The sequence below is a fragment of the Mus caroli genome, unplaced genomic scaffold, assembly GCF_978045245.1.
Source record: "Mus caroli unplaced genomic scaffold, Mus_caroli_1 scaffold_16, whole genome shotgun sequence".
In the NCBI taxonomy this organism is placed as follows: Eukaryota; Metazoa; Chordata; class Mammalia; order Rodentia; family Muridae; genus Mus; species Mus caroli.
In genome coordinates this window covers 76,438,533-76,465,806 of record NW_028227271.1, presented here as the reverse complement: position 1 = coordinate 76,465,806, position 27,274 = coordinate 76,438,533, and the positions used below count along the sequence as shown (strand labels likewise).

Below are 27,274 nucleotides of genomic sequence, written 5' to 3'. Positions count from 1 at the left end.
ACCCTGTGTGAGTGCACACACTAATTCTGTCAAGTCATTAGACTTGCAATTAATTCTCATGTAAGTATCCTGAAAAACATGAATGTCCCCAACTGACAGGCATAAAAACATGTGGTCTCTTGTGTGGCTTAGAAGCGCTTGATTCCCAATCACAGCACATCTTCACTGAGATGTCAGGTAGTATCTTTCCCTTGACATTAGAAACATGTATTATCAATGGCCAATATTAAAATGAATAGTAGTAGTAACCCAACCCAAACATATACATAACACTCACTTACTTTGGGTTTTTAAGTCTTTTTTTGTTTGTTTTTGTTTTTTGTTGTTGTTGTTTTTTGAGACAAGGTTTCTGTGTAGCCCTGGCTGTGTATCCTGGAACTCACTCTGTAGACCAGGCTGGCCTCGAACTCAGAAATCTGCCTGCTTCTGCCTTCAGGTGCTAAGATTAAAGGTGTGCGCCACCACGCCTGGCTTGCGTCTTAAATGGACACAAACAGTTACATTTGGGTAGACCTGGTGAAAGGCCATCGCTGATCCTCCTGTCCCCAACTCAAACCACACAGACACAAGGGCAAAAGCCATAAGTAGAAGACCAGAAGAGTGTTGTGCATGGACATCTGACAACTGGGCCTACTCTAGCAACTTCAGCAATATGACTGTATATGAATATGAATATACAGTATTCAGCAATATGACTGTATATGAATATGAATATACAGTATTCAGCAATATGACTGTATATGAATATGAATATACAGTAGTGGAAACAGTAAATAAGGGCCTCCGAGCCTATTCTGCAGGAACTCAACAAGAAGCTGTTTATCTCAGAGTGCAAAGTAACAAAAGTAGAGCAATGAAGGGATTTTTAAAAAGCATCTGGCCAACACCACGAGAACAACTATGGAAGACAAGACTCATCGGTGGGTATAAAATTAAAGGCGCAATGCCTGAAAAGTAAGACACCTGTACATTTCCCCCCCAAAAAAAATCCCCATAGGAAATCATAAAGAGGAAAATTAAATCTTCCCAATGGTAGCTGCCACTTAACTACTTGACCAAAGTCATCAGTCTTGGTGTCTGAGAAAAAGATTTACATAACATAAAATAGGAGTATACAAAAATTAGAGACGTGACTAATATAAAACCTGATAATAAGGATGTTAACAACTCTGGTAAAATAGCAACATCTGGAAAATCTAGGTAAAGATATATAAGATTTTTATTTGGTTTGGTTTGGTAAAAATTTTGCCATGTTTTTGTAAGTCTAAAGTGATCTCAAAATAAAAGTTAAAAATGCTTATTTTGTGTGAATATATATATATATATGTACATAGGTTAGAAAACTTTCTGTAATGACACATCTAAATCACTGTAAGACTATACAGGTTGAATCCAGAAATACTTGGGGCCAGAATGTGTCAATAATTCTATTTTTTTCAGGCTTTGGGACATTTACACATCCATGATGAGATGTCTTAGGAGTGAGCATCAGGTCTGAAGGTGAAGGTAATCTTTTATCATACCCTTGCACTTTAGTTTTGACTGTGAGCTGTCACGAGACATCAGATGTGCCTGGTGCCCTGACCGGGCACTATTCTGTTAGCACTCAGAAGCCTTTCGCATTCAAGATTCTTGGATTAGGACATCTACACACAATTCCTGCTGAGTGTGTCACTTAGCATTGCCAACTATGCCACCTCAGTTCTACATGCTCAGACATGTGCCCATTTACTTATGCAATATCCCTAAAGGAACATCATCCATTAAAATACTCATTTCACTCAAATAGCAAAGTTCCTAGATGGACTCGATCTAGCAATACCACCACAGCAGTCTACACTGAGTTTAACAATGTATCATCTCTTGCTACATTGTTGTGCTCACCCTTCTCCCCCCCTCTCCACAATGAGACACCTGCATTGCAGCAAAGAAACCAAACAGTTACTACAGTGCCCTTTATACTCCTAACCAAAGACTGTATTACCATCTGGCTTAGTACTTCCACCCACGCTCCTAATAAATAAAACCATAAACACAATGGAAACATGAGCCACCTCTCTCACACTTAGAGACCTGTGCCTATATGCAGGAATAGCATGGCTCAGGACTATGTGATGCAAAGCATTTAAGGAACTTCTTTAAGGAGAAAGGTACTGAGTAGTGTTAATGTTACTGGCTGGGTTTACAACACAGCGATGCTTAATATTTAAGCAAACAAATGCTAGATTCCCTGGGCCTAGAAGGCTCACTCAGGTGTAGGTCTGAGACAGTTCCCAAAAAAACAAACAAACAAAAAAAAAAAACAAAAAACACTGGCTATAGCATAAGGAGCTCTAGTGGCGGGATCAGAGCCCTGCAATACGGACGTACTAACAGCACACAGCCATTACTACATCCAGAAGGGCTTTGGGCACCAGCAGCATCAAGTGATGAATCTGTGGAAGCTCTAAGGCTGTGTTAAAGTGTTAATATGCAGTTTCACACAAACTGACCACAAAAACATGTGGAAATAATGAAAAGATGTCCTTCCAACATGGCACTCTCTGAAAGCTGAGGACAGGAAGTCGATATGGTGGTTAGAGATTAACTTCTGAACTGCCCAACTGCCTGAGCATCTCTGCACACCATACAGTGGCTCAGCTCCTGCTTTGGACCAAATGGAGACAATAGCACACAGCACTCTATTTGAAAATACTGTCTAGACATGAGGAGTCAATTAATTCCAGAATGCATAGACATGAGGAGTCAACCAATTTCAGAGTGCAAACTACTATGTTTATAAAGAGATGTGCATAATTGTAATCTCATCATACTTTATACATAAGCAGAACATTGGCCATTTATGATCAACTAGAAAACAAACGTAAATACCAGGGCTGGGGTGATTTGCAATGATGGGTGGGTGCTTGCCTACAATGTACAAGACCCTGAGGTTGCTGCAAACAATAAGAAAACATACTCTTCAAAAGGGCAGCTAGACTTAAAAGAGTCTTATCTGTACATGTGTACCTTTAGGTAAACGTCTCCTCAAGCAGAAAACAGAAGCAATGTGCAATTGTTCCTTAAACTGCTTGCTTGCCTTCTCCAGCGAGCGTCCCTTGTGTCACAACCAATGTTTATGTAGCTCTCTCCAGCACAGACATCCCCGGAAGGCTGCATCCAAGTATTCAAATCAGAGGTGTGCATCACACCAAAGCTCAGAACTGCCCTCTAGAAAAGTGGCCCAGGAAGACAGTTTTCGGAAATCCTTTCCAAATATGCACCCTCACAGCGGCCAACAGGCTTTCAATGTACCTGCCCACAGACCCCGTTTCACCCCAGCCACCAGCAGAAACCTAGAACAATTTCTGCAGAGAACCAAAGTTCTCCAATCGCAAGCTGGCGTGAAGAAGCACATGACGTATTTGGTGTTTCTTCCTTGGCGATGATCAATACTTTGTCTTTAGAGTAAACGGAGTCTCACAAGAAGATCACCTGTAACGTGCACATGATCAGAAAAGCCAATCAGGCTGGACTGGTGCATGCACCTGGAACCCTTACACTTGGGAGGTAGGTGTGAGCTGAGCTGGGTTGTACATACTGAGCTTGAGACCAGCATGGATTGTTATACACAAAGCAGTAACAACAGTGGTGGTAGAGGTGGTGATAATGATGATAAACCAATCAATTAATACAACACTAGAGATCCCTTTTTAAAAAAAAGGAAACCCAAATTTAGCCCTGAAGATAGGGGATGTCTTCACAGAACTAAGTTCAATAACTGGACCTTGATAAAGCTGCTTTTACTGTTTTGGTTATTTGGTTATTGTGCTTCATATCAAACCTGAGGCTCCTTGCTTGAACAGAGTTATGGACTCAGCCATGGTGTGCTCCTTCCACTACGGCTGTCAACACTTCTATCTTATTCGGGATGTCTGGTTAACTGTCTGAGCAAGCTTGGTTTACACACTTTTTTACCAATGGCCTTACAGGTAGTTCAATCTATGCTGTCCCTGCATAATAAACAACTTCAGAAATAATTTGTACAACTAACTATTTGGAAGCCTACTTTAGATTTTCAAGAAGTTGCTGACAGAAGATTGCTTCTATTTAAATGAGATAACACATAAGATAATCCTTCTCTTGTCCCAGGGACATGTGACAAAATCCCCAGATATAGTATGGAACCCAAAATGGTATGGAACACTGTGCTACACTAACAGTCAGTCTTGTACCAAGATGGCTACCAAATAGTAACCAGCAGACACACTGTAATGTACCTAGCACAATACACTGGAAGCAAAGCTAAGTCAACTTCTGCTGAGCAGGGGCAGCAATGAGCTTCCATCACACTACCCACAAAGACGTGCAAATGAAAATAGGAATTATAGCCAGGCAACTGTAGCTCCATGAATTCGAGGCCAGCGTGGTCTTCTTAGTGAATTCCAGGACAACTGGAGCTACACAGTGAGACCCTGTATGAAAAATAAATAAATAAAAGCAAAAAGAAAAAGACAGGGGGATGGAAGGAAAGCAGGCAGGAGGATGGATTCTACATTTTCAGAATTCCCCAGTTAAAATGTTCAGATGACCGCTGACTGTAGATGAAGGATACCAGGGAATGCAAAGAACAGATATCTCCTGGCAAAAGGAAGTGCTGTGTATCCCAAATACAAGCACTCGCTTTTGTAGCCACCATCTGCCTCCGCTACCGATGACATGCTGCACTGTATCTGAACACCTGCCTTTTCACATTTAGAAACGGTCACATCCCGGTTATGTTGGGGGCATCATTAGTGTGAGGTACAAATGAGCCACTTTGTAGGGCTAAGTCAAAAAGCTAGCTCCTGGAAACAGCAAAACCATGAGGTTCAGAACCAAAATATGCTTGCCGGGGGTCCTTCCATAATCTAAGAAAGCATTATCAATTGCATTCTAAGTGTTAACAATATTAAGATGCATCAACAGACTGCTTTGCTTATCCTAAAAGCAGTGGTAAAAAGAATATTCACTGTATATACACCTCAGGGTCATGAAGATATTTGTGGGGACTAGTTTTTATTAGTTTCTAAAAATCAATTTAAGTATTTTTGACTGTGAAATGCAGCACACTCACACATAGACACTAGCCAGATTCCATCCATTCAACTGATGGATTTGTTGGTTAACACTCTGCAAGCACTTTTCTCTTGTGGAGGACTATAAAGAGACTAGGAGGACGGGTTACAGCAGAGGCTATAACGTTCATCCAGCCAGTGGCCCTTCAGACGGAGAACATGCTGTGCTAGTTATTAAGTATATACGTATCAATCTCAGGGGCGGGTACTGTTCCCTAGCATATAAGGGAATCCTGGAAGCACGTCTGTGTATATCATCTGACTGAACGATGTAATAGGGCCCGTGTGTGAGTCTGTCCCCAGATACTTCTCCACACACTTCACCAGCCATTCACTCGCTCTAGAAATCTTTAAGATTTGATGAGTCCTGCTAATCTCCATTTGATGAGTCCATGCTAATTATAGCATGATCATAAGACCACAAGTCATGGCCCTGAACACCTGAGCAGGTCTTCTAATGAATAGAGCAGGGCAGAGACAGTGAGATAACGAAGTGTTTATCCTAAGGCTTCCTGCACCCACATCAGTTAACTGACAGGAATTGATTAGCTACAAATATCAGTGGGTATAGGTGCGTGCATGTGTGTGTGTGTGTGTGTGTGTGTGTGTGTGAGTAAGATATGGTGGTACAAGCTCATAATTGCAGCACGGGAGGCCTAGGGTTGCAGGGTTTCTAACGCAGGGATAAAACACCGTGACCAAAGGCCAGTTGGGACATCACAGTCCATCACTAAGGGAAGTCAGAGCAGGGACTCAAGCAGGGAAGCGGAAGCTGACAGAGGGGTGCTGCTTACTGCCTTGCTCCACCTGGCTTGCTCAGCCTGCATTCTTAGCACCACTAGCCCAGGGTGCTGACCAGCACACCGAGGCAAGAGGACAGCGAGAGAGACCCCATGGGCCCTGTCTTCCCTGTCTTAACACAGAACAAAAGAAGCGTCAGGAAGGCATGACAGAAAGAGCACGAGACTGTGGGGAAGAATGGCTTCCCACTGCCAACTCCACAGCAAGCTGACTCAGACCGCTGAACCAAATCGAATTTCTCATACCCACTCATATTTTGTAAATGATCTCTTCTAATCATTTAACAAAGGGGTTAAAAGGTACCAAAAGTATGTTTTTAAAAAATCTTTGTAAAAAGAAAAATCTTTGTGTAAGTAGCTGTGCCTTTTTTTTTGGGGGGGGGGGTCAATATTACACAGCTAGAGTCATCTGGGAAGAGGGAAACTCAGTTAAGAACCTAGTTGCCCACTGGCCTGTGGGCAAGTCTGTGGGGTAATCTCCTTGACTGATAATCATTGTGAGAGGGCCCAGCCCATTGTGGGCAATAACTGCCCTGGAAGTGGTCCTGGGTTGTGTGTGTGTGTGTGTGTGTGTGTGTATGTGTGTGTATGTGTATGTACCTGTACATATACATACATATACATATACACATACACATACACATACACATACACATACACATACACATATACATATACATAAAAGGCAGGCTGAGCAAGCCATGAGGAGCAGGCCAGGAAGCAGGGCTCGTCCACAGGCTTCAACCTCAGCTTCAGCCTCCAGAAGTTCCTGCTGTGACTTCCCTTCATGACACACTGTAAGCTTTAAAATGAAATAAACCTTTTCCTTTTCACGTTGTTATTGGTCAGTGTTTTGTCACAGCAACAGCAACAATTCAGAGAGTGCTGGATTTCTATGGACACCATCTTCCCTGGCTTTCTTCAGGGTCTGAACCTGACATTACCTCTGAGGTTAGCTAGGCCCCCTGGTCGAGGCTAGCTTTGCTACCCGTTGGAGAGTCTCCCGGAAGCCTTAGCCCCGGCTAGGAACCTCAGGACACACCCGTCTCAGAACAGGGTTCTCATGGTCCTATTCCAAAACAGTAGCCTGCATCTGACCAAGCTCCAAGAATTCTCTTGCCATATTATCAGTTCTCTGTATAAACTGACTTGTTAATTACAGCAGCAGCAGCAGCTCCTTGCTGTCTAGAATCCCAGTTGAGGTGTGGGCCTAATAGAGCTGAGAGGTGAGGCTAAAAATGTCCATACGAGCACAAAAATAAGTTCAGCATGCTCGTATGTGAGCTTAATGTACTCAGTGACTTGGTCATGTGTGACTTGGTCATGTGTGCAATCTCAGATGAGGGTAGCCTGAATTATCCCATGCACACCTCACTGTATAAAAGAACTGCTCTCTGGTGCTCTCAGGATCACCCCCCTACCCCCAACTTAATTCTAGATATACTGCACTTGCCTGAGGGGAAGAAAAGATTTGAAACATCTCCCTTTTAGTCAGGGTGCTGATTTTTATTATGAATTCAATAGACACAGCATCTGAGGTGTCATACCAAGTGCCTTGTCAAACCACTGCTGAAGAAGCCTCAACCTTGGGGTTGCTCCAAAGCAGGCGTGTATCAAGATCCTCGAAAGACTTGGACTTCACGTGGGCTAATTTAACATTAGACACATTTTACAACAATACTACAACATACTTAAACCTAAAAATAGAATTAAATATAATGCAGAAGTAATGAGGCTTTCCAAGCCTTGCTAAACCAGCAAATTGTGATGATTCCAAGGGAAAACCATGGCCAAACTCAGGGCCAGCATTAGAGAACTATTCGTGGAAAAAGATTTTCACTACAGTGGGCTAAAGCTCAGCTGCTAAGTGGGTATTTAATGTGCACAGCAGTGCTCGGGCCTGTCAAGGTGCTCATTTCACAGCTCTTTAGCTTGAGTTGTTGGACTCTCTAGGAGAAGCAGCACACACCCCACAGACCAACATGGGATTCGTTCCCTAGAACACACATGGAGCTGGTGAGCGAGGGAAACACAACAGGACCCCATGCTGCGCCACTGGCGGGGGGGGGGGGGGGGTCCAGCGCTTATTTGTGGGTTAAAAATAATGGGGAGCGTGAAAAGAAGAAAATTAAGAAAGAATGTTAGGCTGAGTGGTGGCACACAGCTTCAACCCCAGCACTAGGGAGGCAGAGGCAGGAAGATCTCAGAGGGCCAGGAGAGCCAGGGCTACACGGAGAAACCCTGTCTCAAAAAAAAAAAAAAAAAAAAAAAACAAATAAACCAAGAGGGAGGGAGGGAAGGAGGGAGGGCATTAAAAAGCAGAAATGCTTTTCACATTATCATGGAAAATGAGAGTGGGTCTGATTTCATAAGCTATATAAAACCCAGTTTATTTACTTACACTCATGCCTGCCACTGTGAAATTTAGTGTGTTAATTTAAGCTAAGTGGTTCAACGTGAGTTGGGAACCAGGCCTCACAACATCCCATCCCTTAACAAGTCTAGCGGCTACTCGGCCAAGCTCTCCACGCCTGCTTCCTTGAGTGTAACGTGGGGATAAATTCGGCAAGGAAAGCATCATCGGGGTCAGCAGCCGCCTGATGACTGTAAGATTCCCTGAAACCATGCACCACTTACAGAACCCCAGCACTCAGTTTGCTCTTTCTCAAAATGCTTTTTTAAAAAATAAATGGGGACAGGAGACGGGGTGGCTGGCAACCTACATAATTAGAGCACTGGGAGTTTTACAAAGTTTGCATCCTGTAAACAAGTGTCATGTTCCTTGTGATAGTCAAGCCTCAGCTGGAAAACATGAGCTGGACTTCAGCTCCCACCAGCAGAGGGGAGTTTCGGCCAGCTCAGCCTCAGACAAGTGGAACCTCCATCGGGCCAGAGCACAGATCCCAGTCGGAGATGCAACAGCTTCCTGTTGTTACCTCAGCAATGCCTTCCTCCGTCCCCAAGCCTCATCTTGCCACAGTTTCTCAAGTCAGGAAGCAGCCCGCTTCAGTGTCTGTCTAACAAGCTAGTTACCCCTCAAAACACTTCCGTCGGCACAAGCACTAGTGTTGCCTGTTCCTCGACGAGAGTTCCATGCAAAACCCACTGAGAACTGACATGTAAATGGCAAACTCCAGACGGGATGCAGCTCAGGCTGGGCTGCCCACGCTGAGGGGAGGCCACAGACCACACTTCTGGCAGGTAAACCAGTGACCTGCCACAGACCACACTATGTGATGAGCTAATCAAAGAAGCCCACGACAAAGCCTGAGGACACACAGAGGTAGCAGCAGTATCTCTGAGGTCCAGCCTGCAACAAAGCCTGCTTCCTGAAAGTCTTTACTCCCTTGTTAAGTGTGGGCTGGGTATTAGATTTGGAGTCTTTGTTGACAGTACAGGAGCCATTTAGAATTAGGAGAGAGGATAGCAAGTATGGTCCAGTACTTAGCAAGTCAATTGTATCTGTAATAAAGAGAGACCAAAGCTATCACCCCTCTGACCTCCCCATTCATCACCACGGACTGATATGGTCCAAAAATCTTTACCTTACAATTTTCCTACGTTTACATTTCTCGGGGTTATTATGCAGTTGTGTTCAGTCTATCATGCCTAGACATTGCTAGACATTGATATGAAACTTCAAATAAATATGGACTTAAGCCACATGAAAACAGGGAAGGACAAAAATCACACAACAGTACCTAACTCCTGTCACCAGGAATTAAGGACTGTCTCATCAGGAACTAAATGCAAACAAACCCAGCAGCCATCTAGGTGGGGTTGAGCCTGCTTTTCCCCACGGGTGTCCCTCTCCCTCCCCATCCCTGACCAGGCCACTCAAGGCATCACCAGAATGCTCCCATGGAGTACCAAGGATCCAGCCTTCCACTCAATTTCAAATTAAGTCCAAATTTAGACTGTGCTCTGTAACAAAGTGAAAAACTCTCCTGAAGCATGTTTTTATAGTTCTTTCATATCCACTGGATGACTCACAGTCATGGATCACAGAGGCCAGGTACTTTTATTTCTAAAAAAGGAATATGTTTGAGCATTGGGGAGGCCAGTCTGGAGCTTGAATGCCTGGTGACTGGGCAAGGAAAACATGGGCGAAGCAGGCTTCTCCAGCTCAGGCCAAGTGGTTTTAAAGCCTAAGGGCTAGTTAAAAATGTCACACTTGGCTGAGGTTACGGTTTCTTTTCCAGTGGTCACATGAATCTCTTCAACATTTAAACACTACTCAATGGTGCTAATTAGGCTTGCCTCTTGAAACTCTATTTTACAAGTTACTCAAAACACCCTGGCACCAAGCTGCCTAGAAAAATATTTTGAAACTATTTACTATGGCAGGACCAGGAGTCAGGTCCAACAGTTCTTCACAGACCGAGGACTTCAAAAGAGAGAAAGTCTTCTATTGACGTTTATTAAGGACTTCAATTAAAGGTTGAGAAACTACACACACACACACACACACACACACAGCCTCTGCTCTACTCAAGTTCCAGTCATGGGTCTGTCAATCGGTGTTCAAAGATCACCATGTACGCTGGCTACTTCACTTTACCCATGAGAGAAAGCAACTCATTTGTAAGAGAGGCAATCAGACCTGAATCTAGAGCTACCCTGGCTACAGAGACACTGCTGCCTGACTTCCCCGTCTGTCTTAGTCTGTCAGAATATCCCAAGTACAGTAGGCCAAATATAAATACGACGCTAGCAGAAAGCAATTTAAAGAATTACAGACAAGTCTTACATACTGTCAAATAAACAGAAGACAATTCTACTCCCTATTAAAAATCCTAGCACAACTACAACTGTTTAATACACACTCATGTTTTAAGCAAAACAGCATAATGATTCCGATAATAAATGTGAAGTTTAAGGCCCGGGAGGGACACAGCTCAGAAGCAGAGTATCAGTGGTGCGGCTTGTCTGGGCTTGCCTTTCCCAGGAACTTCCTCTCAGCTTCCAGTCCTGCTGCACTCTTTGCTGAGTGTGTGGCACAGGATGGGCAATATCCCCAAATGAGTGCCAGGTTTTCAGGAGGAGGCATCTCTGCAGGAGTGAGCTGGGACTGACCCACCACCACCACCACCACCACCAGGCCCACTGACTCCCGCACCTACTATCACTGCTCTACATAATAATGGCATTGGCTGAGCTGGAGTTGTCTTTAGGAGTCAATCTGCAGAAACAAAGCAGGAGCACAGTCTCCTGTAACCCTCTACCATAATAGGAATATCTGTGGCAAAGAACACTCATCTCAGCCTTTACAAAAGTCAGGAGAGCAAGGGGCAGGTGAGCAGAAGAGGGATAACAGGAGTTAGGGGAGGCCTGAGTGTTCAGAATCCAGGGTCCCTAGAAACGATGAAGGTGCCTTTCTGAGCTGTGGTAGAGTCCACGTGTGCTTTACAGAGAGTCCAGATGACAGCCAGCCTCAGGCCCTCCACATCCTCTCATTCCTGCCCGGATGTGCTGGCACCTGCTATCTGTCCATCTACCTCAGAATCAGTTCCAAAGGTTCTTTTTCCTTTTTGTTAATTGCCCTTTTTTTTCCCTCTCAAGCACTTAAGCCAATCTTTATTTCTTTGACTCAGGATACTACAAATTTACGAATTGTAAACTACACCAGATATAAGAACAGCTTTTCACTAGAGGGTGGGGAAAGATTAACCCACCAAAAAGTCTCTTTTGAAGGCTGAAGAAAGATTTCAGGTTCTGAGCTACTGGCATCTCAGTCACAGGCAAGGGCATAAAGAGTCAGGAAAGCTCTGTGGAGTGAGTTCTACAGCTATCTGCTATAGGAATCCAGGAGCTGAAATCCCTGTGTGCTGAGCCACTGGAAGTCTTCAGTGTGAGACAACAGGGCCCAGAAGACAGAAGCTCAACACTGAACACACAACAAAAAGCCCACCAAGTGTCATCAGGTTAAGACCAGACAGCTGCCCGCTTTAAACTCCAAGCCTCTCTAGCTCTCATTTAACTAGATGTTTGTCCTGTTGGTGTATGTAATCTTAAATTTAAGACCGCCTGGAAGTTTTCTGCAACTACATAGAAAGAAAATAACAGTGCCCAACAGCCAATAGAGAAATGTGAATATTTTCAATTCTGAACAAGACCTTGAAAACTGGGCCAATCCCAGGCCACAGGAGTCACTTGGACAAAAACTGCAGAGTGGGACCAAGGGCTGGGGCTGGGTTGGAAGGAAAGTGGCAATGTAGGTGCCACTCATCCCTGCCCCACACAGAAACTGCTCAGCGGAACAAGAATGTTCTAGGGACCTTTGTTTAGATCAGAAGGGACTAAGAGACAGGCCTGCTGTCACACAGAGAAGCTCAGCACCATCCAGGGTTGCCCTTTACACACTTAACTTCCAGGTTCTCTCCTGAAGCACCAAGAACCTTGCACGCATGGTACGTAATGAAAAGACACGGGAAAGAACAGAGGGTTTGCAGTAAGACCTTACTTAACTCAGGAACATTGGGAAGAGGCTACGAAGGGCGCCTCCGTCTTAAGAGTATGCATGTATTGTATTGAGAATATGAATGGTTAGCACGAGAAACAGGACTCAGTCGCATCAACCTGGCCCTGGGTTGTAACAGAGCTAACAGACAGCAAATCCCAGCATGCTCCGGCACGCTGGTTGGACCCTGATAATCTTCTCAGTTTAAAGCAACAACCACAAAAGCACCTGTTCAAAGCCTCAGCAGAACTGAAGGTCTAGGGTCTGGTGACTGAAAAGCCGTGGACTGGCACGTCTGTGCGGCCTCATACACCGCTTTGCCAGACTGTCCATCTCTGCTGAGGGCATTCAAGCGGAGCAAAGGAAGTGTCCCCTCCAACTCTCAAGCCTTACCTGCTGTTGCTAAGGTGAGTGGCAGTGGTAGCAAAGTTCTTTTCACAAAAAAAACGTTTTCAATCCCCTCCTCCCAGGATAAATTCTGTACGGCATTCCGTCACTGAGGGCTGGGGATTTGGTAGAGAAGGAAGCCACTGTGTGGACCCGCAGCATTCTCGGGCCAGCTGTTCACCTGACTTTGAAGCCCTAAATCCAGATCCACACTGTCCTTCATAATCCTTATGCTACACACCAGAGAGCTGCAACAAGTGTGGAGGTTTTCAAGTTCAGAATCAATCTCTCTCTCCTCTCTCTCTCTCTCTCTCTCTCTCTCTCTCTCTCTCTCTCTCTCTGTCTCTCTGTCTCTCTGAAACCTTGCCTCTTAGATCACATTTTTTAAAGTAAATGCTTAGTATGAAAATAAACTCACGGTGAAACAGTAACTCTGTTAAACATTAGTGGATGGCAGCTTCCCTCAGGGTCACAGAACACCACCCACCCCTAGGGACTCTGGAAGGTGAGGAAGCATGCTGCTAGCTAGCCACTTTGTGTTCCCAAAGGCTCCTTGTCAAATGAAGGAGAGACAGCCAGGCTTCCTCCAGAAGGAGCTCACAGTTAGACCTGTTGTTATACAAAGCAGGGAGCACAAAGGCTCTCCCAGTTAAGAAGCCCTGCTGAATGCTGTCTCATTCCCATGGGTATCTGGCCAGAAAGCCTTATTTTATTTTGAGGTTAGAGAAATATTTAACAAGCAACTGTCTATATTGAGGGAAAGGACTTCTCACCTGTTGGCTAAGACCACATGTAAATACTCAGGGGATGTATTAGCTGTCATGAATTTCTTTTGCCTACAAACTGACACCTCACCTCACCTCACGCAAGCTGGCAAGGCAGCGGCAGGTCAGCAGGTGAGGAGGCTTAGCTTCTGCCTGATAGCCTGTGCTGGATCCCCAGGCCTCTCACAGGAAGGGTCTTAAAAGTTGACCTCTGACCTCCACACTCCTGCCTTGCGGAGGCTCATGTGTACCCAGGCAGCATACAAAGAGTTTTTAAATTTTTCAATTGATTCCTTCTGAACAATCTTTCGCTAAAACACCTCTTGGGGGTCTCCTTTATTCCTATCTGCTGAACAGATAGAGAAAAGAGAACCAGGTCTGAGTGACAGACAGTCACTCAGAGATCCGTCCGCCTCTGCCTCCCAAGTGCTGGGATTAAAGGCGTGCGCCACCAAAAAGTGTTTATGTCTGTGTGTGTTTTTATGCGCACATTCTTATGACTATCCACAGAGAGCAGAAGGGGGTTCCAGAGCTCCTGAAGTTACCGGTGGTTGTAAACAGTCACGTGGATGCTGGAAACCAAATTCTGGTCCTCTGCAAGAATAGTCAGTGTTCTGGACCACTAGGCCATCTCTAAAGTGTCACCTTTTATTACTTGAGGATGTGGTCCACAGTAGAGCAGATGTATATGAGGCGCTTCGCCCAATTTCCAGCACAGTACACAGTAGGACACAGGCTATGTTGGCTGGGTACCCTGCAAATAGATGAGAGGCTGGGGAATGGGGCTGGAGCCATGGCTCAGTGCATAACATGTATAAACACTAAAAAGGAGATTCTTCCAAAAGCTCACCTGTAGGCACAGTTACTTAGGTAGGAACACGCACAACTGTCTTCCTAAACTCCTACCACGATCGGAACAGTGAAGGTGTAAGGTCAGCTATCCTCTTTTGCTCCACTCCTTCGAGGTAACCTTTTTATTCATCCAATGAGGACAGGAAGCTCCAAGCAGGAAGAAATGGCAAGTTTGGAAATCCAGGCCGCATGGGCTGAAAATACCAGCATGTAACCACTCTCCTATCTAGGTTACTGCAAGAATGTGCCAGAAACCTGGGGGGTGTCACTCACAGACCTTTCTACATCCACAGAACAGATCTACATCCATCCAGCTGGCTGCACATGGGCCAGCACATACCTTTGCCACTCAGGTGTACTTAAACAGGCATGGTGTGTGTGTGTGTGTGTATACATGCCAGATTGGTACAAAAACATGTCTTAGCATACATTACTTTGATGTGCTTATATGAATGCTTAAACTAATACAAGGATTCTCAGGACCAGAGGATATTTGTTATTGTTAAATGGGTTTAACTTTTGTAATTAATTAAGAAGAAGTATGGAATGAATTCTCTAACACCCTGTAAAGAAGTTGTCGGGGTTTTACTTGGGGGAATCTAACGGCTGTCAGGACTTTCTCTCATTCAGGGGCACCAAGCCTGCTGAGGAAACCCCAGGCAGGGGTGCTGACAGGCTGCCCAGGAGCAGGCAGGGACAGTGGCCAATAACCCTCTAGTCCCCTTCTTTGGCAGTGAAAGGCCTGTTTTACCGTGCTCCCTCTGTGTGGGTGGAGGGAGCACAAAGACCCCCTTGGCTCAGCTCTTAGGAAGAAGCTTAGGAAGCAGGCCAGGCCTCGAGTGCTGACAAATCCTGATTCAGGACTCAAGTCACACTTAGCTCACTGCACACAAAACAAGCAATCCAGCCCCTCCGGGAGCTGGGCAATGGGAGCGTGGAATGTGCTGGAGGTCCTTTCAGACAGCACACTCCTGGCAGAGCCTCTGACTCAGCATCATGTCTCAGACCCACTCTTCGTCAACTGTCCACACCATTATGTGCCCGGGACTGAATCAAGGCAGATGATAAGTCACAGAAAACTACCACTGAGTCATCAATATCTGAATGTGACTCTCTCCACCTCTGCAGTCAGTAAGGCAGCCATCCATCTCGACTTGACAGAACAATTCCAGTTGAAACCTACTTTTCCAGAATAATTAGCAGCAACACCCCGTTTCATTCTCAGAAGCATCTCTGTTTGGACAGTACATCCCATGATCGGCTTAATAATCAGGAGCAAATATCAGTGCCAGACAGCAACACCTGTCCCCTTTCCAACACCCAGCAGCACGGATCTTTCTAACCACTCCACATATGGAGTGGACTGCAGGGGGCAGTCTCAGCACAAGGCCAGCTAACTACACAACACACTGGAGGGGCTCAGCACATGGCCAGCACACAGGACTAACGACCTGACCTCAGCAATCATCAGGTCAGCAAACCGGAATGCCATTCATTTTCTTCTCCTTTCCAGTCTTCATTCTCCGGCTGAAAACCATCACCTAGGAATGACCTCCCCTTTGATCTGAGCCCTTCCTGTGTGGTCCTCACATCTCATATCCAACTCCACAGCTTCTGTTTGGCAAACCTAAAGCAGTAAGGCCGAATGAACCCTCTGCCTGAGGTGAGGCACTGTGAAGGAGAATGGCTTTCTTCTTTTCTTCTTAAGTGGGAAAAGAATTATTCCATGAACTTGGAAAATCATTTGGCAGTGTGGCTGTCAAATAGACAAAAGGGGGCTAAAAAGGATGGCTTAATTTTAGGTAGACTGCTGGCTGCAAAAGCACAAGGACCTTAGCTCATGTACATTATGTATTTATACAAACGGTCACATCACACACACACACACACTGCCACTCACCTATGCAGACACAGTGATTTATAATACTAAATAAAATGAAATAGAAAAGTCAGACCATGTTGACAAAGGCAGATTAGAAACTGAGTCAAGTTGTTACAGCGGAGCTTAGAAACTTGTTTGTTTCTGTAATTGTGGGCCGATGGGTATTTCAGACAAGTCTCACGTTTGCATGAGGATGCTCCGCAGCCCCTTCAAGCAGACAAGATCTCAGCAACTAATAGGAAGAGATCCTCGTAAAGCAGCAGCCGGGAGAGAAGCTGGCTCTCGACTCCCAGCGGGAGATGGGAGTGAGCAGCCTTTGCTCAGGCCCCCTGGAGTGCAAAGCCTTTTTAGTCAGGCAGCTGGTTAGAGCCCCTTCCAGGCCATGCACGCACCTGCTTTTACTTTTCTTCTTCCTTTTTCAGTTTCCCACCTGGTGCTCTCCCAGGCTATAGGACAGAGGCTCCAGCAAGGACCACTCAGACCTCATATGGACAGATGTTTCAGGTCAGATGACAGCAGAAGTGTAGAAACACCAGGCACTAGGGGCTGTGTTGGACACTTTCCCTAAAGAAGGGATTTCCTCCTGGCATGGCCACACAAGCCTTTAGTCCCATGCAGGAGAAGGCAGAGGCAGGTAGATATCTGTGTATTTAAATCCGGCCATCTGGCTTATGAGAGTGCCTGGCCAGCCAGAGCTACAGGGTGAGACTGTTTCAAAAACCAAGGGATTTTCCATAGTATCTGCTCAACTTCCATCACTACAAAAAATGTTAAATGTGTCCTTTGAATTTTGAAGGCACTGAGCATGTGAAATATAAGCCACTGAAAGAAAGGAATTACCTAATTGTGGAAGATTATTTACAAAAGTATTTTTTTTCAAACACTGAATTGGAATATTAATTAATCTGTTTTCAACACAAGTACCAGAATAATGTGAGCAACCAGGCATATGACCTGGCTATCTCTGCTGCTCTAAACAGAGCCTTACAAACACTAAACTTAAGCTCTGCTGTTTCCTTTCTAACATGAACATATGTAACATCAATTCTGCCAAGTGTATAAAATCTTCAATGGCAGGGACAGGGAGACATTCCACTGGTAAAAGGGCCTGCTGTGCAACCAGATAACTGGCATTTGAAACACGCCGTACACACACACACACACACACACACTTTAATGACCCATAGAAGCTAAACCCAATTTTTCAAATAGCTCTGCTCTATAAAAAATTAAAAAAATAAATAAATAAAATGTTTGATTTACATTTGCTTGGAAACGTGTAAAGGTTAGTCTTGAAAAGTTCGATGTTTCTAAATTTTAAAGTCTGTAAATCACAGACAGGGACTTTTAATTCCCATTTTGTAGTGAATTCACTTAAGTGGTATTGGTTGGAGTGGGGGATGGGAGGGTTTTGGCACTGCTGGAGACTGAATCCAGGGCTTCCTGCATGCCAAGTACAAGTCTACCACTAAGCTGTATTCTTAGCCCATGAAGTATTTGTAAATGAAAATCATGCTTGATTCTTGTTCCCAAATCCTTTATCTGTGATCTTCAGAAGTCAATATTTCTGACACAACGACCCTGATGTGACATCTTGTGAACTGAGCACAATGTTTTTCTACCATAAGGGGTGACTCTTCAACCCAGGACTGTAGTCGACACATCCTATATATTTTTATAACTCCAAAATATTTGGCTGAGTCATAATAAATAGACTTTCAATATACTAAAACAGAGGTGGGCTACATTATTACTTATAGGCATATCCAAACAATCATGTAATTATCTACGTGATAAAACAGACTATTTAAAATGCTCAGGTAGGTAACAGTGGGCATTTGCCTGAGTCTTCTACGTCCTCAGCTTCGGAAGCACAGAACAGCTGAGCTCATATGCCAAGTCACATCTAGAATCTCAACCTCCAGAGAATGTAGAATTTATCCAAAAGGCAAACAAAAAAGAGACCTACTACTCTAAGATGTTGAAAGACAAAGTACGGAATACAGAAAAGGGCAGAGTTCTAGGTAAAAAGTGGGAAAACAGGAAGAAGATGGAAACCTCCTCCTCTACAATACTCGATCCTCATCACCATTGAGAAAATGCTGTGATCTCCATCCTAGAGCGCAGTCTGACAGGATCTGCATCCAGCTAGACTCAGTCCAATAAAACTGAGATCATTTCTCAGAATACGGAGCAAGTACCAAACAGAGAACGTTAAACAGGAGCCCAATTACATCTTCAAAAATAATCAAAAGATTTTAAAGCGATATAATGTTTCATTAGTGAAATAAAAAGCTCTGTTAGTTTACTAAGTGCTACATTTCTCAAGTAACAAACGAGCTTAGGTTCTGAGATGTACGATAGCTAGCATAGTTTGGAAAATACCATCATACCCACGGATGGCTAGTCAGAGACGCTACTGAAAGTTCTGTGTCAGCTCTGCAGTTGAAAGGCTGGAGTCCATTAGAAATTCGTAAAATGCAGGTATACTTTCTTCTCTGTCCACAAGTCATAATGGAAGCACCTACTTCAGATGCTGCATCTGTTTGAATGCTTAGGAGTTCTCATGACACGGACAGCTCTGACACTGAGGGTCACTTTATTATCCAACTTAGTCATCACCTGCTGGCTCACTCCTCTCCCACTTCTGCCTCCCAAGAACCTGGGGATACAGGTGTGCCGCTTCGTTCTGCTCTGTGACTGCTCCCTTCAGAATGAACAGGCTCTTTTTTAAGGACAAGTTCTTAACATGAGGACCCTAAGCTCTGTGGAATCTGCATCCAAGTGTGCTGTCGCCTAACCAATCTAAACAACCAGCATTCTGAGAGAGTTCAGAGCTGTTCCTCCATCTTTTCTTACCACAAAGTATGCTAAAGGTGACTGGCGCAAAGTAGACCTTCACAGACAAACAGGAAAAGGAAACAAGGTTAAGCAGCTATTTAAGGGCCTGACAGCCCCTCCCCTCACAGCCTTCCTCTATGGGAGAGGGAGGCAATGTTGCCAGCTCCCTCCCGGATTAGCTAAATTCCCAGTTTCACTGCAGTAACCAAGAATCTATTAAGTCAGGTGCCAAAAGTTTAGGAACTACGTGTGCATGAACTCAACTTGGGAACTAATACCCCACCTCCACCAGTAACAAATCAACAGGGTTAGATGGAAGCCACATCCAGCTGCTTTCCCACAATTCTGCAGCATGATACAGTGTATCTTTCTTTTTTTTTTTTTTTTTTTTGGTTTTTCGAGACAGGGTTTTTCTGTATAGCCCTGGCTGTCCTGGAACTCACTTTGTAGACCAGGCTGGCCTCGAACTCAGAAATCCGCCTGCCTCTGCCTCCCGAGTGCTGGGATTAAAGGCGTGCGCCACCACGCCCGGCTCAGTGTATCTTTCTTAAAAGTACAAGAAAAAATGTCTCCGTTGGCAATGCTACAATGTAGCGCGGATATGCTTTTGTTTCACTTCCCGAAAACAACCGTTAGGGAACTTACCTGTAGCCCTGGATGTTTGCTGGTCAGTGCTGCACTGTTTTTTGTTTTATTTTGTTTGTTTTGTTGTTGTTGTTGTTGTTGTTGTTTTTCAAGACAGGGTTTCTCTGTGTAGCCCTGGCTGTCCTGGAACTCACTCTGTAGACCAGGCTGGTCTCAAACTCAGAAATCCGCCTGCCTCTGCCTCCCAAGTGCTGGGATTAAAGGCGTGCGCCACCACTGCCTGGCACTGTACTGTATTTTAACAGCACAACCAAGACACACAAATGTCAGGGCCTCTCCTTAAACCCACCAGCCCTGGAGAACAAGTCAGACACAGGCAGTTCTGACTTACATGAGGAGCCAAACAAAGCCTCACAACTTCTAGCTCAGTTGATAATAAGCAAACAGGAAACCAGAGGGACATATGAGTGTCAGTGGGTGATGGTGGAGCATTACCTGTCATCCTCCAATACAATGATTCTCCTAACAGCCTTCAAGAGACGTGATTTTTCCTTCTAATGGTGATTTTTATTAGTGAATAACTAGCTGAAAATATCACCAAGCTAAGCGTCTAAGGTAACTAGGGAGGAGTGTGTGTCTGTGTTTATCTCTGTGTGTGTGTGTGTGTGTGTGTGTGTGTGTGCTCCTTGCAAAGTTTGGATATAGCCTGGAAGCTCTTCGAGAGGCTCACTGCACCCCACAATGCAGGCTCCAGTGACTCTCCATCCCACCTACATCTCCACAGATCCTATGGAGATCAGCTCTTCTGGAGTCCACTCTTGGTCCCTGCAGAAGTATCACGGGTGCAATGCCTGCCTCAATTCTGTACACTGATATGATCTGCGAATCCATACTTGCTCTCACAAGATGTTTCTAGCCTCTAGAAGGAAATCTTACCACTCCTGCTGCACTGCTCTGAGTTACAGCAGCCTAACTGAACCCAATGGCCTTTAAAGAGGCTTTGCTAGTGGGAATGCAGTGCTGCACGTCACTGCGCAGTCACAACACTGACACTGTGACTCCCCTTACTGCAACCACAAGTGGGTTTTGGGTTTTGCCTGGCTGTGTTGTAGCTTAATCAGCCTTTGTTAAGTGCCCCCACTCCATTAATCCAGTTCTGCAATAGAAAGGGCTTCATTTTGCATACTGGTCAACCCCGACTGCCACTTGAGGGTGACTGTCACTCAGAAGACAGGAGCCTTTGTGTCCAAGACAACAGGGTCCCTGTCACTGGGTATGACAGTGAATTTAGTGACTTTGTAATTTAGCTCAGTTTAAAGCAGGAAGCTAGATTTGTCCTGGCAGTGCTACTTCTGAGTGTATTTCATTTCCTACCGTTTTAATCTTTTTAAAAAATGTTTGGATGCTACTTGGTTACACATTTATTCAAAACCTAACGGTGGCCCCTTGTTTTCTCTCTCCTACTCCCTCTTCATCTCATTCCCGAATCTTTTAATGAGAGAAGCTCAAGTCTAAAAATTGCCCAAGCAATAGCAACAGAGGCAACACCAACAAGCTTTCCTTGTAATGTTACTGATCACTTTATAATAGCAATATTTTGGTTTTTTTTTACAACATTATGGTAATTTGCTATGTATATAATTTTTGCTAAATATAAACTGGTTATTGGATGTCCTCTTCTGGCCTCCACAGGCACCAGACATGTATGTGATACACAAACATCTGTGTAGGCAAACCACTCATATACATAAAAAGTAACTAAAAATTTAAAATATAGTTTTCTACCTACACACGTACATACAATAAGGCATTTTATTTCAAGGGCTGAAAACCAACTTTACTAGATGTCTTTGTTTTATTGATTATTTAACACATACTCTGTGCTCACTAGGTGCCTTACATAAATGATCATCAAAGACTTTAATTAGTAACTAAATCAAAGGATAATGGTGCAAAGCTAAAGATGAAAATCAAAATAACTGAAAACTTGCATACAAAACCAAAAGCTTCTCCTCACAATCTACCCAAACGAACGAGAAAGAAGCCGAATATTCCTTGTTATAAACATTGCAAAGTACTAGTGTTCTTATGAAACAAAACAAAACGAAAGCCTTCCAGGACATGTTGCAAAGACAGAAAGTCCATCTGTCTGTCTAACGTATGGAATACTCACTCCTAGCCTACAAGTGAGCTCCACAGATCATCCCTAAGGTACCTAAGTGCCCCAGTCTCGCCCGGCTAGTTCAGAAGCACTGTCTATCTTCTGTTACATCACTTAAGCCCTGATTCTCAAAACAGCTTCCTGCTTTGTGAAAACCTTCAGCTCTGAATAATCAACCCTTCCTTAAGTGCTTTAATCACCAGAGCCTAGTCTTCATTTCCGCATTACTATATTACCCAAATATCACCAACTTACAATATTTTCAGGTTAATTCTAAAATGCCATAGCTTTCAACTGGGGGAGGGGGGTGGTGGCGCACACTAATCCCAGCACTCGGGAGGCAGAGGCAGGCAGATTTCTGGGTTTGAGGCCAGCCTGGTCTACAGAGTGAGTTCCAGGACAGCCAGGGCTAGACAGAGAAACCCTATCTTGAAAATCAAAAAAAAAAAAAAAAAAAAGTCATAGCTTTCAAAGTTCCAAAGGTAGATTTGAATCTACTAGTAGGTGGTCCTCTTTCTAATAAATAAGTAAATAAGTAAATAAATAAAGTCAGGATAAATCCAATAAAAGAAATTGCAATTATACTTGGAAACCTTTTCCTTACCTACTACTGCTTGGAATTACAACAAACCAGTTACACTGCATTCCGCCACGTGTTTTATGAGACTAAGGCAAACACTCCAGCGTAATAAAAAGAATGTCAAAGGCTTGATAATTGCCCACAAGAGAAACCAATGTATAGAATTTATAAGACAAGGCAACTTTATTTTCTAAGACTCAGTGGCAAAGTCACAAGCCAACCCAAGGTTCTCACTTTTCAAACACACTATTCATTGAGTTACTGTGAATAAAATCTGGACTCCATGGGGAAGAGACGCAGCTAGACTCAGTGAAAAGGAAAGAGGTCTTAAAAAAAAAAAAAAACAACAACAACTCTGAAGCAGTTAAAAAAAATCAGCAGGAAGAAGGTTACAGTACAAGTACCAGCTAGTTTTCCGTCAGCCTGATACAAGCTAGAGTCACTGGGGAAGATGAAACCTCAACTGAGAAAGGACCCCCACCAGGCTGGTCTGTGGGCAAGCCTGAGGCAGCATTTTCTTGACTAATGACAGATGTGGGAGTGCCGACTATGGGCAGTGCCGCCACTGGTCCTGGGTGCTGTAAGGAAGCAGGATGAGCAACCCATGGAGAGCAAGCCAGTAAGCAGTGCCCCTCTATGGTCTCCACATCAGCTCCTGCCTCCAGATTTATGCTTTTGAGTTTCTGCCCTGACTTCCTTTTGGGATGGACTGTGACCAAGATGTGGTAAGCTGAAATGACCCCTTTCCACCCTTAGCTGCATTCGTTCATGGTGTCTTATCACAGAAACAGAAATTTAAGCTAGTGTAAAAATAAAAATGGGGGAATTTTCATCAGAAAGGAGAAACAAACAAATTAGGCAGACATAATGCCCTGAGATTATCATGGAAGAGGGGAACACAAGCAAGCCCAGGTATCTAAAGCTCTCTCCAATTCAGCACAAAGCAAAGGCCAGGAAAGTTAATCCATACATTCATCTCAAATAACACAGCTAAATGGCAAAGATCAAACAGCAGTGGTGGCGTTCTACTCTGAGGAGATCTCTGGAGACACTGGCTGCAAAGCACACATGCCGGCGGGGCGGCCTTCAGGCCTTCGGGGCTGAGCATCATTCAAGGATGGGAAGCTGTGGAGAGCTCCCTCTAGAATGGCTCTTCCCCCAACCTACGGACAAAGCATGCCCTAGGATGTCTTCCAGACAGACTTGTGTTTCTTGGTGACATTTCCAACTTGTTTCTATTTCAATACCTTATCCCTGGAGCAAAGATCAATACTCACAGTAGTGACATGAATTTAGCATTTCAATCTACAAACACAGCAAAACCACGGCACCCACCACCAAAGTGAGTATCAGTCAAAGGGGTGAGAGGAACAGGAGGATACGCACACATGTATACAACACTCGAACGCAATACACCAATAACGCAAAGGCAGCTGGCTGGTCTACAAAAATTAAACACGGTACTCCTGAAATCAACCATAAGGAAAGGTGAATAGTTCTATACCAAGCATAAAATTAATATTATGTTACAAATACTCGGACCCAGATCAGAGAGAGGGCTCGGCAGTTGAGAGCACACTACTGTTGAGGACCCAAGTTCAGTTCCTAGCACCCACATTAGGCCACTCGTGGCACTAGCAACTCCAGTTAAGGACCCAACACCCTCTTCTGGACTCCTCAGGCTTCAGCACACACACACACACACACACACACACACACACACACACACACACACATATACACGCACACACAATTAAAAACAAGGTACATTTTAAAAATTCTGCTCTGTAAACCAAACATCAACTTCAGACACAGGACATTTGAGGAACCAGCCCTCGAATCAGATAAAGCATTTTGGCTGTTTGCGCCTGTGAACACAGCAGTCTCCACAGCTAGCAGGCTTCTTTGCAATTTTACAAATATTAGAATTCTAGGACATTTCAATGGGTTGTTCCAGCAATTATTCCCATTCTCTAGGGAACTGTGTGACAAATCTTATGGTAAGTTCTTCCCCTTCTGATTCCCCAGGGCTTGAGTACACGAGTATCATCGTATGACTGGGATGACACGAAAAGGCTTATTCAGGACAATTTGCAAGTTTTCAGTTGTTCTCTATTTACCAGGAAACGTTCATAGTTCAGGGAGAAGGAGGTCCACAGCACACTCCTTAGAGGCAGGGCTGATAGAATAGTTCCTTGCTGTGCAGGTTCCAAGTCGCCAGCTTCCAGGGATCAGGAGCTCCTTCTAGGCCCACCACGGCCCTCCCCACTTGTACAGGATGCCTTCTGGTGTAGACACAGGAGTCCCCAGTGATCCCACGGCTGTTCCTGATCACTGAGGCATTCCCAAGAACCACCATGCTCCTGGCAAGTTCCATACACAAGACTGAAACTGGATGCTTGTCATCCCTTCTTAAAATACTCTTTTCTTTAAGGAGTTCTTAAAATCCTACTTAGTAGAAACAACATGACCTACTTATTAAAAAAAAAAAAAAACTGGGTTGGCCTGATATCTGCGTGCATCACTTTAAAGGGCCCTGTGGCCTGCTCTCAGGCTGACATAAATAAAGCCTCAAGGGAGACAGGAGGAGTGGGGCAAAGTCCCAGAAATGGAAGTGAAGTGCAAAGAAGAGGAGGACAGAACAAAGCCTGGAACCCCCTCAGCTTCCTTACGGAACATACTCCCATGCAAATATCCTCAAAGAGCCCAGGGAGTCTCCCCAGTGCCTCTGTACCCTAAAGCTCCCTGTCTGCTATGTGGCCACTAAGACATGGATGCCGAAAATACTTCCACAGGCAACAAGACCTCAGGTCTTAAAGGAAACCTGGCAGTGGAGGCTTCTTCACACTCAACTTACTGTGACTGAGCCACCCTGGGGATCAAGCATCAAAGACGAACAGGTCCACATTGCACCTGCCAATCAAGCAGGGAGACATTCTTTCACCAACCTTCCTTGGCTGTCCCCGCCCCCCACCCCCACCCCCTGTATCCCTCATCTGCCAGGACATGCTCTCTCTCTCTCTCTTTCTTTCTTCCCACTCCCACAATTTTTTTTATTAGTGAGGACATTACACCATAAAATGTCTGGGACTTCTGCCCAAGTCTGCTGACTCAATACTTACCACTGTATACCTGACTCCCAAGACAGGGGGGAAACTGACCCCTGAGACTGGGGCTATGGCATTCCCTGCTCATTCGTTCAATAGACATGAGAAGCGCCAACTGTGTCCCAAGCACAAGGGGCACAAATGGGAGGAGATTCAAACTCAATGACGATTCCAGCTTGGAGATAAAATATCAGGAAGAATTTATGTGTGCTAGAGCAGAGGTAAGCCAAAACTATTTTCAAGAAGTAATAGTTTAACAAAGGGGACTAAATTACTCTAAAGAAATAAAGACCATCAGGTTTACTTGCTAAGCCAAGTTTACGAGGATTATCATAAATGCAAATTTTAAACTATATAAAACTGGCTAAAGAAGTTAGGTTCAAACAGAGTCACTCAGGTGACTGCCAAATGATGAGGCACAAGAGTAGAGACAGGAAGAGGGAAAAGAGAGTGGAATAGACCCCAAGTAGAGGAGAAAGGGGGCACTGCTCCCCCAGTTTATGACTATGGTTAGGGGATGTAACAAAGTCTATCAGATTCTCTACAGCAGTCATTCTCAGCCTTCCTAATGCTGCGATCCTTTAAAACAGTCCCTCGCATTGTGGTGACCCCAATCATACAATCGTTTCATTGCTACTTCATAGCTGTCACTACTGTGATGAATTGTAATGTAAATATCTGATGTGCAGCATGTCTGATATGGGACCCCTGCGGTAGTAGAGACGCACAGGCTGTGAATCAGTGCTTTACAGGACTCTCTCCTAAACTCCTGCCACAGAGAAAACCCCTAGCTCTGCCTCCATGTTCTGTGACCAGCCATGAGTGGAGCAGCTGCCCTCACCGGGTAGGCAGAAGAAACCACAGGAGAAAGGAAGCAATGTGTGAAAATAAAAATAAAGGGTCTACCCTGGGAAGAGAAACACTCGGCAAGCTAGAACCAGTGGGTGATCCCCACAGTCCCTGGCCACTCTGCTGCACTGTCACCTCTGGGGGCAGAAAGACTAGAAATGGCACCACGAGGAAGTCAACACCACCTCGAGGAGGGTTTCCTGACAGCTATGCACAAGGTCAACACCTCTTGGAAAAGCTTACTGCTGGGCAGGGGAGGCTATTTCAGAAGGGCTGAGGCAGGGAGAGAGACGTGAAGGTGAATCACTCTCCTGAATGAGGAAAATCTCAAAGAATGACAGATGACAACTGGAAAAATATAACGCAAAGATGGCTACAGGGAGGCTAAGCTAAAGAGGGCAGCAAGATGGCGGACGTCCCTTGGACTCATCCACCTTTCTTCAGACAGCCCTTTGTTTCCTCGGAACCAGGGGTCCTCACCATGCAATATGCACAGACCACCATGGGAAGGCCACCACCCATCCTGAGGCAGTATGCGCCTTTCTACGGTCCTCAGGGCCCTTACATGCTGTCGGTATTTTCTTAGTCACCTTTATTTCTGGCCATGGAGCCCATATGTGGATTTCTCACGTAGAGTAGCTGACAACCAAGGGAATGACTGAGGGGAAGGCACATCCTAGCAACACCAGCTGGCCAAGAGGGTGAGCAAAGGTAACTGTGACCTTGTTGGCTGAGTGGCCAGTTTGACTGTTCCTGAAGTACTCTCAGAAAAAACTAGGCACAACAAAGCCACAAACTTTACAACAACAAATGGCCTCCGGACGGCGTCATCTAGACATCTGGACAACTTCCTTCAACCTTATTCTGACTGGCACTAAATCCTTCTTCAATGGAAAAGCTCTCAGGCAGA

At 44.7% G+C, this 27,274-nt stretch overlaps 1 protein-coding gene across 3 annotated transcripts in view; it reads right to left on the bottom strand.

Moving 5' to 3' along the window:
- The window catches only part of Trio (trio Rho guanine nucleotide exchange factor), a 286,800-nt gene that overhangs the window by 243,544 nt on the left and 15,982 nt on the right, over positions 1–27,274 (bottom strand). The window contains exon 1 of one of the 3 annotated variants that reach the window (XM_021182742.3): positions 12,750–13,383. The exons of the other annotated variants lie outside the window; for them this stretch is intronic. The gene's annotated coding sequence lies outside the window, so the exon portion shown is untranslated. Of the gene's footprint in view, positions 1–12,749; positions 13,384–27,274 lie in introns of those variants that run through there. 3 annotated transcript variants of the gene reach the window in all.